The sequence below is a fragment of the Hevea brasiliensis genome, chromosome 6 (assembly GCF_030052815.1).
Source record: "Hevea brasiliensis isolate MT/VB/25A 57/8 chromosome 6, ASM3005281v1, whole genome shotgun sequence".
NCBI classification, from domain to species: domain Eukaryota; kingdom Viridiplantae; phylum Streptophyta; class Magnoliopsida; order Malpighiales; family Euphorbiaceae; genus Hevea; species Hevea brasiliensis.
This window is the reverse complement of record NC_079498.1, coordinates 8633243-8648352: the sequence shown is the minus strand read 5'-3', so window position 1 is coordinate 8648352 and position 15110 is coordinate 8633243. Positions and strand designations below refer to the sequence as shown.

At 33.6% G+C, this 15110-nt stretch overlaps 1 pseudogene; it reads left to right on the top strand.

Annotated features, from left to right (window-relative positions):
- Positions 1 to 159: 159 nt before the first annotated feature.
- LOC131180571 (probable disease resistance protein RF9) lies at positions 160 to 14763 on the top strand (annotated as a pseudogene).
- The last annotated feature ends 347 nt before the right edge of the window (positions 14764 to 15110 follow it).

Genomic DNA, 15110 nt, shown 5'->3' with positions numbered 1-15110 from the left:
AGTGGTCAAGAAGGATCAAACTAAGGCCTTAATCGACTAGGCTGGCTTGCACCCAAAATTTCTAAACAAATTTATGCTTCAATCTTAGGACAAAAGTTAGATAATTTGATGTTGTCTCTTATTGTATAATTCATCTTTTCGCTATATGTGTTTATGATCATGGAAGAAAAATGTGAGACCTTTGTCCCCTATTTGGTGGTAAAAGGTTAATTAAAACTCTTATATATAGCTTAAATTCAACTAACAAAAGTAATTTGAGTTAATCATTTTAGGTGAGGTGATTCAAGGCTTAAAAGTTATTTGAGTAATTGAGTTTAGAGTGTTATAATTGGTATCATAGCCACATCAGTTTGAAAATTATGCAAAGTTGATTATCCTGTGAAGAAAAGGCTAATCATGGCTATAGAAGAGGTAGAGCTGCCTGAGACAATAGCGAACCATAATACTTAAGAGCTTGGTTATGACTTAGCAATTGCTAATGTTATCATCAGGGTAAGAGCAACCTTGAGTTTGAAAATTGTACAGATGTAGTTGACTTGTGAGGAAAAGGTTGTCCATAGGTGGTAACCTAACAAAGCAGCAAACATCAATATAGATTGCGACCTGACAAATTTAAGAGGGTGACATTTGAGACCCTTGTCTCACATCAGTGGGAAAATGATAAGCTAAAAGGTTTACACAATCCAAGTTCAGTTCCTAGGGGTGTAAATGAACAAGCTGAATTTTTAAAAGTTTAAACTTAGTTTGTTAATTTTTTTTTTTTTAAATTTACTGAATTTGAGCTTAAATATTTAGCTCGAGTTTGACTTGTTTAAACTTTATTAAGCTTGAACTCAACTTGCAATTAACTCATTTATTGAGCTTGCAAACTCAACTCGTATTAAGCTCTTGATCTCAACTCCTATTTAAATGGTTCATTAAACTCATGAAATCGATTTCAAACTCATCAAGATTAATTAGTCACATCACAAACAAAAGGTTTAATAAGTATTATATAAAACTCATTTAGTAATAAAATTAATAAAATATAGTAATTAAATTATATAATTATATATTTTAATTATACTTTTAATTTATAATTGTATTATTTATAATTTATATAATTATTTTTATTTATTTAATTTGATGCTATATGTAATATATGTTTTTAATAAATTAAATAAAATATGTTTTCAAAAAAAAATTAGTTAAAAAAATTATTTTAATAATTCTTACACACCTAACATTTTATGTGATTTATTCATATATAACTTAATTAATCATAATAAATTGTATAGTCCCACTTATATAATAAAGTTTTATTAAACTTATTCATTTAATTATAGTTGGATAAACTTATTAAACCATTTTTTTAAGTTTTAAAATTTTTTATTAAACTTATTCATTTTAATGTGGTTCATTTATTCAGTAATTTTTACACACTATAAAAAAAAAGGATTAGCAATCGATCGAATTGATTGCTAATCCATTAAAATTAATTGCTAATCGATTTAGCAATTGATTCAGTTGATTGCAATAAACCTTGTTGCAAATAGCAACCGATAATCAAATCGGTTGTAAATAGCAACCGACAACCAAATCGGTCTCTAAATTAGTTAAACATTAAAAGAAAAAAATAAAAGTGTTAGTAAAAAAACTTTGACGCAATGAAAGAACCAAATTGTGAGACTAATTGAAGGAGCAAAGAAGCAAACGCAAAGGGCGAGACAAATCGTCTTGTCTGCTTTGGGAAAATTTTCCAATCTTCTTGTCCAAGAGTCAGATTCATTGCTTGGTGTTGAAGATCAAATTCAATGCATCGAAACTGAATTGAGAAGAAATGCCGATGATTCTGACAATGTGATTCAAAGGAAGCTCTTGATAGAAACTGTTTACGATCTTGATGATGTGATTGATGAGTCAATTATCATATCAGCCCAGAGAAGAAAGAGAGATGCTCCTGTCGATTTGCAGCATTTTCTAAAAGATGTTGAACAATCAAAAGAATCAAGTGAAGTAGGAATGGCGTGGATGGAGGAACTTTGCGATGTTTGTCGCTTAGCTGAGAATGTTATTGGGCTCTTCATGTAACGGATGGAGACGGGGAGGAGAGGACCTTTCCAAAACTTGGTCTGGGCTAGTGGGCTCCCCAGAATTTCATTTCCCAGCCTAAGCTTTTCCGGCAGATGGCCCGGGTTAATGATCAGGTCCATGATATTTCTAGTAAAAGACATGGAGCCATTTCAAGTCTAGTGTCAGGGAGTAACAGTGAAGAAAGTCTATATCAACAGGAAAAACCACTTCCTCGTGATGCTGATCAACTTTATGTGGTTAGCTTCGATAAGGATGTAGATGCAGTTATCACACAGCTGCTGAAAGATGGCCCTCGCTGCATCACCATTTCAATTGTGGGTGTTGGAGGCATTGGCAAGACAAGCCTTGCAAAGCTAATCTATGACAGCCAAGCTATTGCAGAACGATTTTCTTACCGTACTTGGGTGTCTGGAGAACGCGAGGTAGATATCATCCAAAAGATTTTGGGTGTTGATGACATTTCGGTATTATATCAATCGAATGAGACCGAGGAAAGCAGTGAATTTAAGTTGAGGCAGATTGTTAATGCTTTGTTTGTGGACAAGAAGTATCTCATTGTGGTCGATACCTCTTATCCAACACAATTCTGGAGAGAAATGGGAAGTGCATTCTATGAAATATCAAACGGAACTCGAATATATTGTTCTCTGCTCGCTCCATAGACTGGGCTCCATCAGTTACAGACACTAACCTTATTTACAGACTACATCTGCGAAGCGATGATGAGAGCTGGGCTTTGTTCAAACATAAGTTGAAGATAAGCATTGCGTCAAAGTTCGAAGCCAATCTGAGAAATTATATTAAGAAAATGTGGAGGGCTGCCAAAGGTGATTGAAACTGGCAGAACTACTGTCACAGATAGACTCAACCCCAGATGAATTGTCGAGGATGCTTGACCAACTAAATCAAAATGAAGAACCATGGTCTGAAGTCTTGGAAGATATCAACAAACATTTGCCTCTGTATTTAAGGCGATGTCTTTTTTATTTTGGATTATTTCCAGCCGATTATAAGATACCTGCAAGAAGATTGATCGGCTTGTGGGTTGTGGAGGGTTTGAGACGTCAAAGGGTGATGAAAAAACTCCTGAATATGTTGCACAGGAGTGCTTGAGAGAGTTGGTGAACCACAACATGGTACAGGTGACAGAAGAATCTGCACTTGATGAAATCATTTGATGAATTAAATCAGCCCTGGGATCTGCGCTTGGAGTCTTTATCGAGCCATGTGAATCTCACTAGCATATATTTGACTGGAAAGCTAAAGAATCAGCATCTGGTTTCTAAGTTCCCTCAGAACTTCATTGAAGTCACACTGTCAGCTTCTGGACTAGCCGAGGACCCTACGCAAATACTGGACAAGCTTCCCAACCTTCAAATTTTGATACTGATGTCCGGATCATTTGCAGGAAAGAAAATGCTTTGCAGTTATGGAGAATTTCCCAAGCTTGAAGTCCTTAAATTCAAGAAGCTGGAGCCACTGGAGGAATGGAATGTGGAGGAAGGGGGTTTTTTTACTGTACAAAGGCACAATGAAGCAAAAATTATGAAAAGAGGGTCGACCTAAAAAAAATTACGAAATCAGGGTGAGCGCAATAAAAACGCTATTCAAATTCCCGTGTAACCATCCGGACGCTATTCAAAATGTCGTCCATAGCCTGGACGCTATTCAAAATGGCGTCCGCAGTCCGGACGCTATTTTGAATAGCGTCCGGAGTTCATCCATGCTCTGGACGCTGTTCAAAATGGCATCCATGCTCCGGACGCTCAAGATGGGGCTCTGCCTGCATCTGCGCTGGCTCGCACGAGCGCCCCAATGCTATTTTATTTACATTAATTAAGAAATATATTAATTTTAATACTTTAATATTTACATTGCCCTTTTTTAATATTTACATTATATTGATAATATAAAATTTATTAAAAATTTTTAATAGTAAATAAATTTTATTGTTTAAAATTATTAAAATTCAAGTTATATGAGATAGAAAAAATAGTGAAAAAAAAAATACCGTTAATTAAAATAATTTGCATTTTATAATAAATGTGCATAATTTATTTTATTGATTGCAAATATTAAATTGAAGTATTAAAGAAATAAAATTATTAAATATTATATGTAACCATTTATAACAATATATAATTTAAATATTGTAATTTATTTCTTTTAATACTAAATTCATGATTAGGAAATGTTAACCAAACAAGTGTACTATGCAACAACTTAAATTTATTTAATATTATTAACAAAATTAATGTGTAAAGTGTGATTTTGTTTATAGATAAAAAAATAATAGTAGATATAATATTTGAACCGGGAAATTTTTCTGTTTTATTTTTTAAAACATGTTTATTTTGTAAAAAAATAAAAGAAATTAAAAAAGAAGAAATAAATTTATTTTTCTTTAAAATATTAAAATTTAAGTCATATGAGATAAAAAAAATAGTAAACAAAATTTATTATCCGTGTCTTAAATTAATTTCTAGGTGATATTAATTTTTACTCTTATTATAATTACTTTTTATTTTCAATTGAATTATACAAAATATATTGAAAATTTAGACTAGTATATCGCAACAATTGACCTAAAGCAAAATATAAATTATGACAAGTATTCATAATTAATATACAAATAAAAGCATATATTTAACTCAATCATGTGCCACAACTTGGTCTTCGTATATGGCATCTCGGTCGAAGAACTCGATGTTGTCCCCCTCCTTGATGTTCTTCTATATCACCTTGTGCATCTTAAGGTTGGCTAGGTTGCCCTTGTTGTCGTCTCGATGATTCCCCCCCTGCAGTATAATGCACAATACTTTGTTCATAGTGTCCAAATAGACCCGCACTAGATGGAATATGGCCTAAGGCACCAGACTGATATGGTACAAAGTATTGATTCGAACTATATCCACCAAATTGACCATAACTATAGTGTGATGGCCTAATGGTAGATGGTCTGCCAAAAGGAGCAAATAAGCCACTGAATGGTGTTTGCGGCTGTTGACTCTCAGTATTGTCAAAAGGCATCCAACCAGTGTAATGAGGGGGGATAGATTCTGAATAAGGTTGGAATATTGTGAATGGTCCCGGATCAGATGGTGCAAGAGCTGAGGGAATAGGATCAGAAGGATCAGGCACTGATGCCATGCAGTAAGGGTGAAATGCGACAGGTTGGGGCAAAACATCATTGGGAGGAGAGCCTCGACCCACTGGGTGTTGACGACGTCGAACAGGACATGATCGACGTCGTCCTGCTCTATGTGAGGGCTGAGGTTGGTCCTCTTGTAATTCATCATTAAAGGTTGCTGCTTGAGGTGCGGACTAAGGAGGTGGCATTTGACAAAGTCAACTTTCTTCCTCTAAAGCAATCATCATTTTCCTTAATGTACGTTTAACTTCTGCCACATTTTGTGTTGATGGGTTCTGTAATTTTAGCAAACAATCCTCAATTGCGTCCTCCTGTAAAAATAAAATGTCAATGCATATATCAGATCCTTTTTGGTTAAAAAAATATAAAATTATTATTACTATGTAATTAACAATGAAAAAATATGTGTTGTAAAGGATTACCACACAACCAATAGCAGCTCCACTTATTGAGATCCAACGTCTCGCAACTTGATGATACCACTCCATATATTCAGAATGATGGTGGAGTGGTTGTGCCATTTCTTGCCCTTGAATAATGTAATGTTCTTGCCTATTCCAACGAATAATGTATGCCGCATGGTGGTGCGCCCAGTTACTCTCACTAACTCGATGAGTAATGTCATGCAACTCATCTGTTTGCATGGGTGGTCATGGAATAGGTTGGGCCAAACCAAATTGCCACATCACCCTGTCAGGTTGGTGCCATTTAATAATATGGAAGCAAATTAATGGCACAACTGCCTTCCAAATGGGACGGCCTTGGATACATATATCGGGGCAGCTCATCCAATAATTCTTCAGTATATGGTTCCCATGTAACCTACAAGTGAATGTTAGCAAAACATCAAGTAATTATAAATGTAGAAAAATATAACATATTATTTTAAGTAAGATTTATTAAATTTTGGTTTACATGTTCAAGTCGCATCCGGTTAAGGTTGTACCGGATTTGCGAAAGTACATGGGTTGTTACTTCAGTGATCTGTTGAGCTCTACTCCACCTGTTAGTTGATAAGAAAATTTAAAGTGTAATACAATAAAAATCAATTTAATATTTTCTTAATGAATATATATATATATATATATATATATATATATATATATATATATATATATATATATATAATATTTTAGTGACATACCTTGCACCTAGGGGTGCATCATGAGGTGCTGATGCATCTCTTATTGATGGAGAGATTACTTTAAATATCTCCCAGGCCCATATCTGCAAAATAAATAGTGGTCCTGAAATCTCCTTTGTTTCAGTAACAGCCACACGACAAAGCTCATAATAAAGGAAGGCTAAGCAAGCTCCACCCCAATTGTATGTCGCAGCTTCCCTCAAGTCTTATAAAAGGGGTAAGAACATCAAGTTCACACGTGAGTTTGTCTTGTCAGGAAACATCGATCCAATGAGTCATAATATGAATGCTCTTGCATGCCACAACAATGTTAAGTCATTAACATGATGTGGAATAGCTCCAAACTCATCATTTAGCCATGATATCTTTAGTGTATGTCCTCAAATCATTTCTGAGGGTGGTTTAGCACCCAACAATATTTCACATACTTCTGGCCAATCCACCCGTGACATTCCAGTAACAGCTGAATCATATACTGGTAAACCAAAAATAATGCCGACATCCTGAAGACTGATTTTGCACTCACCAATTGGCAACATAAATGTATGTGTTTCCGGTCGCCATCGCTCTACAAAGGTAATAATGAGATGCCAGTCAAGTGAAAAAAATCCTAATCTAGCAATACCGATAAATCCCGAATCAGCAAGATGAGGAACAATTCAATCATCAATGTCAGAATGTAATATGTTCCCCTGCCTCCTGCACGTAAGCACTTCATGCTCAATCGTGCCATTCCAAATCCCTTCAGAACGGTGTTGGGGCTGGAGCCAAAGAAGCTCTGGATCAATTGGACCTAGGACAATGTAATCTCTTCTTTCTTGTTGTGTAGCCATACCTATTCATTGCGGTAAATATAGATTTTCAAGTTGTTTTTTTCATAGTTACAACAATGCATATATTTTCCTGGTACATTGATTATTATATAAATGGTATAAAAAACATATAATAAAAGTATTAAATAATCTAAATAAACAGATCTCATTCATTACATTAATTAAAATGTTTGCATTACATTTTCAATACAAAGATATCAATAAAAAATTATTTACGAAATCAAGAAAATATATAAACATTAAAATACAATATTAGAACAAACTAGGTCAGCCTAACTATTTGATTTACCGAACATGATCTTACTAGCTCGTCATAAACATCTTGATCTAACATGTTTGATTTTAGGTAACATGGGCTTCACCAGAGTCTGTTTGTTACTGTCACGCATTTTTATACCAGTTGACCAACACATTGTCCTCGTAGCGACCCAATTAGCATACTCTTTGACAAATCCTTCAAGTAGCAGTAAATATGATGGGGTACGATTAGCTTCTAATTTTCGCCATACATGGTCAAGTATACCCTTATCGTGGACACAACTAAAAGCTGACCGTAAAGCCAAATATCTCTGTTTATCTATTAATAGCTCTCCCTCCCATATAATTTCTTGAATGAGCCCATTCACCCTTATCATATGCTTAAAAATGCATAGCAGGTAATCCCCCATTCTTGATACTTTTACTTCCATAGGGAGGTTAATCAAATTCCTAATTAAAGCATGTACCCTTGCCCGTTGCTGTTGACTGACAATCCTTTTTGGAGTCCGCATTATCCGAGCCATTATTTTATCTAACACATAAACAAAAATGAACAGGCATATAAATAAATTTGAAACAATTCATTACAAATATCTTACAATCAGTACAATGAAAGCATTAATCCCTGTTACATTTACATGCATAAAATGAAAACTTTAACATAAAATTACTTTAAGAATAAGAAAAATACAATTGGATGGTTTGTTCAATACATTACTATTTTAAAAGAGTAACATAATTAACTAATGGTGTTTTTTCGCACTGGACAATTTTTTTTTTTATGAGTCCTTGTTCACGACGGAGCGAACAATGGATATTAGACATCTCCCAAACTTTTCTATTCACACTCCAATCCATTTCATTCTTCATTCTTAAGGATTTTGGTCTTCCTTTAAACCTTTTCCGTGTCGGGTTCAGCACAAGAATTGGATCATTGTCTATTGGCCAATCATCATGATGTCCAAGTGCATGAAACTGCCACTCATAGCACTTAAGTGTTTGCTCCAACGTAAAATAATTTGAAACATATTGCTCATAATTAATTGACTTTGATTGGCATGCTGCTATGACATGGGAACATGGAATACGTATCTCTTGAAACTTCCCACACATGAATGTCCTTTCATGTAATCTGACAATGTGCTTCTTACCCAGATGTACCCTTCCAAACTTCAAATTCACCACAATCACGGTTAAACAACCTAACATTAAGTGAGTTTGCTTCATTTAAATTTTCACCCAAAATTTGACGATATGCTGGGGTTAAGTTGAAGCCCTGTAGCAGTTGTTCACGAAATGTCGTGCGGCGCGTATCAAAATATTCGACACACTGGAAAAATATTTTCTCTACCATTGCAGTAATTGGTAATGCATGGATCTCCTTTAGTATTCCATTAACTAACTCAATGGTATTGGTTGTCATGCTTCCATACCTTTTCCCTCCATCATGAGAACGTGTCCATTTTTCTAAAGGCATCTTTTTAGCCCATTCAAACGTGTCTGGATGCTCAGTCTTGATTGTGTTCATAGCCTCATAAAAATTTATTTTCTGAATTTGGTGAGCTGTTACAAAATAAATGTAACATATAATTACTTTGTGACATTGGAACTTCAATTAACATTACCATATAAATACTAATCTTCTAAAAACTAACCTGCCTTTCAAAGAGCTTCTTTCATGTCAGTATTTTTGAACTTCGTGTTATAATTGCTCAATATGTGTCTTAAACAATATCGATGATGTCCATCAAGAGGCCGCCACCAATCTTGCTGCATTGCCTTTTTAATGCCAATATGCCTGTCTGATATAACACAAATATCTGAACGATCAGTCACAAACACCCGTAAACAAGACATGAACCAATCCCAATTCCTTGTGTTTTCACAATCAACTGTTGCCCAAGCAATGGGAAAAATATGGTTATTATCGTCCAATGCTGTAGCACAAAATAAACACCTTTTGTACTTTCCATATAAAAACATTGAGTCTATGAAAATAACAAGGCGACAGTGCTTGAAACCTTCAATTATTTGTTTCAATGCCCAAAACATTTTGTCGAAAACTCGATAATCGAGTTGTAATTTATTATTAACAAATAGAGGGTCATATTCAATTAAAAACACAGAATCAGGGTTCTGTTTGCACAAAGCAAGCATGAATTGCCGCAATCTTGTAAAAGATTCCTCCTAACCACTAAAGATCTTCACAATTGCATTGTGTCTAGCCTTCCATGTCTTCCGATAACTCGGCATATATCCAATTTTATCTTTGATTTCTGCTTGTAACGCAGATATCTTCACATTTGGTTGTTCTCGTACAATTGCAAGGATGAAATCAGATATAAATCTGCTATCCAATTGCTTATGGTCTTGTGAGATTGATGGATTAACACATGTATGGGGTCCGTTATATCTAGTAACTTTCCATATATCAGATCCTTGCCAACGAGACGCACGCATTCTCCACTTACAATTGCTCTTTCTATCTTTGCACCTAATAGCATATGTTCTGCTCTTTGTCTCTTCATAACAAAACTCATGGTGCCTAAGTAAATGATATTATTTGGTAGCTTTTTGGACAGCTTCTCTAGTAGGGAATATCATTCGAACTTCAAACTCATTCGACAGATCCCACATTGAACAACATTGTGGTTTTGACCATGGATCAATTGCTAGCAATGAAAAACCTATTTCAAAGTAAGGTGGAGGAGGGACAACAGGCGTTATTGGGTTCGCAATATGAGTGTTATAGTACAAAGACAAATCTACTACCAACTCATTACCATGCTGAAATTCCTCATTTACATTGGTGTCATCACTATAAATCCATTGTTCATCAGAATCCTCTTCGTTCCCATCATCATTGGGGCAATAATCACTGGAAGAAGATTTTGAATCATATACCCATTGACGCAGACAAATATCTTCACATTTATTGATAACCCCCAAAACCTTATCCTCAACCGTACTGCCGTGAATTTGAGATGGTTGATAGCATAAAACCGTGTCATTACTTGCATGTGCAGAAGCACCTACATCAGTACTAGCAACATTTGCGGTTGCATCAGGTTGAAAAATTTCAATATATAATTCAATCGATGATGTACCTCCAATTTCATCAATGAAATTAAACATAATATTTACATCATTATCGTTAGACAAACCCATGCAGTCCCATTTCACTGAACCATCTTCCACAATGGGTTGTCTAAATAAGATATCTGATATAAAATCACATCCAGCTTTAAGACCAATTCCACGCACTATTTTCATACCTAAAATACCAAAATCAATGCGTTTACCAATACTAATGACAGTTGATGAACCCCCACAATACTCATAGCCTTCATTATCTATAATAATTTCTCCATCCCAATATAAAGTAGCAAAAGATGGAATAGACATTTTCTGATTAAAAAAAAGGTATTATTTTAATAAAGCATGACAAAAGCTATAAATTAAAATTTACATACATTATTATAAAAAAACATTTATTTTATATTAAATTAAATTAAATCTTTATATGAATGGGTTCAGGTATCAGATAACAACCCAGTAAAATCCAAACACTAATGCAACTCATTAATAATATTAATTTAACTAAGTCGAACTCGTCCCAAATCCCATCCTATTATGATTTGGTCTTATACACAACCCGCCAAAACCTAGCTCGTTGCCATCTATAAGGATGACTGATAAGTGCATAATTTATTAATTTTACTCCCATCACATTTTATGCTTTTAATGTGTTTTTATGTTTAATTCAGTTAATTAAAGTATAGTTATCTATTAGCCATATGTTTAGAGAGTTGTTGAAATAATTGTGTTAAATGGAGAAATTTGACTATTGCTATACTTTTCAGGGTTTTGGCGAAGTTCCGGAGTAATATAGTGTGGAAGGAAGCTTGGAAAGGTCAAAGGATTGAGAAGCGTGGTTGACACGAAGTACACGGGCTGTGTAACTTGGCCCGTGTAAATCTTGGATACCCGTGTAACATTCTGCCAGAAGAAATCCAAAGAACCGAGGAAGAGACAAAGTACACGAGCCGTGTAACTTGATCCGTGTAAATCTTGGAGACCCGTGTAACTTTCTGTGCCCATGCAACACAAGCCCATTCAGCTCCAGTAAGTTACACAGCCCTGGGCCCTTGGGCCGTGTATCCGTCGATAACCAGATTCCTAATTTCGCTCCAGTTGCAGTTTTTCACAGAGAACCTAACCCTAGACCATTTAATATAAATAGAAGAGTTAGTAGCCATCTGAAAGGGGCATTGAGCATTCAGAATTCAGGGATTCAGATTCAGAGACGCCTCCAAATCGATTCAGCAACCTCTCCATTCATCTTTTAGAATTCTTCTTTAGTTTTTCTTTTATTTTTTTGTAAGCCATGAGTGGCTAAGTCTTTCATTCAGTTCAAGGGATTCAAGTTCTTTTGCTTGATTTGTGAGACCAGGTTCTTAATTTAATTTATGTCCTTTTGAATATCTATTGTCTTCTAATTTATTTGTCTTTGATCTATTGAATGATTTGCTAAAAAGGCCTATTAGTTGATTGTTTGATGAGATCAATTGCTAGTTCATCTTCATAATCCGTAATTCTTGTGTAAGATTGAACATAAGTAGCAATTAGGTTTTATTGATTATGATCCCAGTTTTCGATAATAACCTAAGGAAACAATAGGGCGGATTAAATGATTTATGCTTCATAAATTGTTGTTTAGCTTAACTACTTCCTTTTCTTAAAGCAGTTATTAATTTGATGAGGATTGCTTAATACCAATTCAGTTAACAATTAGATTCAATGAGAGTGCAGGGCTCGAATTGATGAGTATAGGGAAGTCAGGGGTTTACCTCGCTTGTTTGGTAAATCTATGTTAAGTATTCAATAAGAGATCATTGTATTTCTTTGTCTATGATCAATTCAATGCATTGGAATGAGAATTACCTTGGGCTGAAGTTTGTTTAAATTGAGATTTTCATATTTAGTTTTTGAATTTTTGATTTCTTCTAATTTTGTGTTATAAAACCCCCAATCTTTGTTTCTTCCGTTTTCCAACACACAACTACACGAAAATTAATAATTCAGTCTCTAGGGTTCGACCTGGACTTACCATTTGCTACAGAAAAAATTTCATAGTTGGTAATTTTAGTTAAATTTAATTTCTGGTGGATTCGACACCCATCAATGAGGAAGGATTTTCATTGGAATTTTTACAACCAATAATAATTGTTACAACTGCTTCCACAGGGATGGTTGGGTTGAGCAATTCTAATTAAATATTTAAAAAAATAAACATTGTGTTTTTTTTAATCATTATATTAAACTATTATATTTTTTTTAAATTAAAAATTACAGGACATATAATTACTATATTTTTAATTTTTAGGCAGGACGTTGGTTTGAATTTTCTATGAATTTTTTGAGAAAGTTAAACTATTATTTTTGGTTTATGTAAATTTTTTTAATCACGATATGTAACTAATTTATTTAATAAAATTAAAATTATGTATAATTACTATATAATTTTTATATTTCAATTTTTTTATCATCTATTGAATATTTTCCTAATTGTATAATTTATATTATATTTTCTTATAATTTATGTAATTTTTTTAAATCACGATATTCAATTAGTTTTTTTTAAAAAATAAAAATTACCTATAATTACTATACTTTTATTTTCGTATATTATTTATATTTCAAAATTTTTATTTTATTCTTATATATTTTCTTAATTGTATAAGTTATATTACATTTTCCTACATTTAAATAATGTAATATATTATTAACTCATTTTTCTATGTAATTTTTTATGATCTTAAAATAATAATTTAGGTTTTTGTAAATTTTAGCTTTATGCAAACTTTTTATTAAACATATCAAAATATTATATTTTAATATGAAAAAATAAAATTTAATAAACTATGCACTTAATCTTCGGACAAAATCTATGATTTTTCTAATTTTTTATTTTTTAAACATTTGATGTTAATAATACACATTTTAAAATATTTTGTCAATAATATTCATTATGTTAATAATATTATTTTCTAATTTTGTTATGTACCTATTAACTTTATTTCTCTCTTACACTCTTTACAATTACAATGTCAAATTAAATTTCTAAAAGTAATCCATATATTATTTTCAGGTTAGCCATAACCTACTCAAGTATTCAAATAATTAAATAACATATAACACTAAAAATCATATAAAACAATATCCCTAAACATTAATAATATCACAAAAACCTACTTCATATCATAACACATGCATGCATGCATACTTACAAAAATAATTTTATCAACTTTCTCTAATAATAAAAATATTTAACACTCAAATATTTTAATATGTTACAAGTAAATAGGTGATCTAACTAACAAAATACATACCTTAAATTTTTAAGAACAAAAAATAGGCACAAACAATTTTTCCAAACTTCACTTGTGCTGTTCAAACTAAGAACCACCTAAATCTTTTTTCCTTCCACAACTGCAGCTCCTCTTGTTGTTGCTGGTCTATCAAGCAGAAACTGTCTCTCAACTCCACTAATTTTACACCACCAAAAGAGAAAATGAGAAGAAGAGAGTGATGATCAACACTGAAGAAGAAGAGAGATATGAGTTCGGCTTCGTGTGTGGGATAAACTGAGGGTGTGTATATAGAACTTTGGACGCCAATAATATTAGCGTCCCATGTCCCGTCCCTTTCTGTAAGGATTCGCTGTGTGGAGTGACTTAAGGTCTGCAGGCCATTGATAATGGCGTCCCAACACCTGTACGCCATTTATAATGGCGTCCCAACAGCGTCCCTCTCTGCAAGATTCACTGTGTGGAGTGACTTGAGCTGCTGACGTGACCACCTGCAGAGATTCGGAGCTGCTGCACTTCGGACGCTTGTATGAATAGTGTCCCACCTCAAGACGTTGGTTTGAATGGCATCCCATCTCCGGATGCTATTTTGAATGGTGTCCCATCTTCGGACGCTATTTTGAATGGCTTCCCTCTATGTCTCACCCTGTTTTAGTAAATTCTGTAATCTATACCCTGTCTTGATAAAATTTATACCTTCACTACCCTAGTACGGTAAATTCCCTAGAGGAAGGAGCATCGCCTAGTCTGAAAAACTTGGAGATTGACAGTGGTAGAAATTTAATGATGCTTCCAAATGGGCTACGGCTTGTTAAAACGCTCCTTAAATTAAAAGTAAAAAAATTGCCAATGTTATCATCAAGGATCAAGAACAATCAGGGTGAGGATTGGAATAAAATTGGTCATGTGCGTCATGTCCTCATAGTAGATTGATAATGCAGAGCAAAACTGTAAATATTACGAGTATGTAATCCTCTATTTCTATAGCTTATAAGATTGTCTAAATCATTGTTTATTAATTACTCTGTTTATGAAGCTTCATGTGCAAGCATCAACTTCTTGATTAGTAACTCAAATTATTTGCTTGCTAAATAACAATGTGATTTATTCCATTTGTCCAAATTGTGAAGTGACTTATTCCAAGATTTGTTAAATAATTGACATATGGGATGGAGAAAGGTGGTTTTGACATAAGGATTGAGGCTGGCTTTACTGTTCTTAAATTAAGTATCACTACTCCTTACAGTCCTTGAAACCATTTCATTACCACTATTCATTGA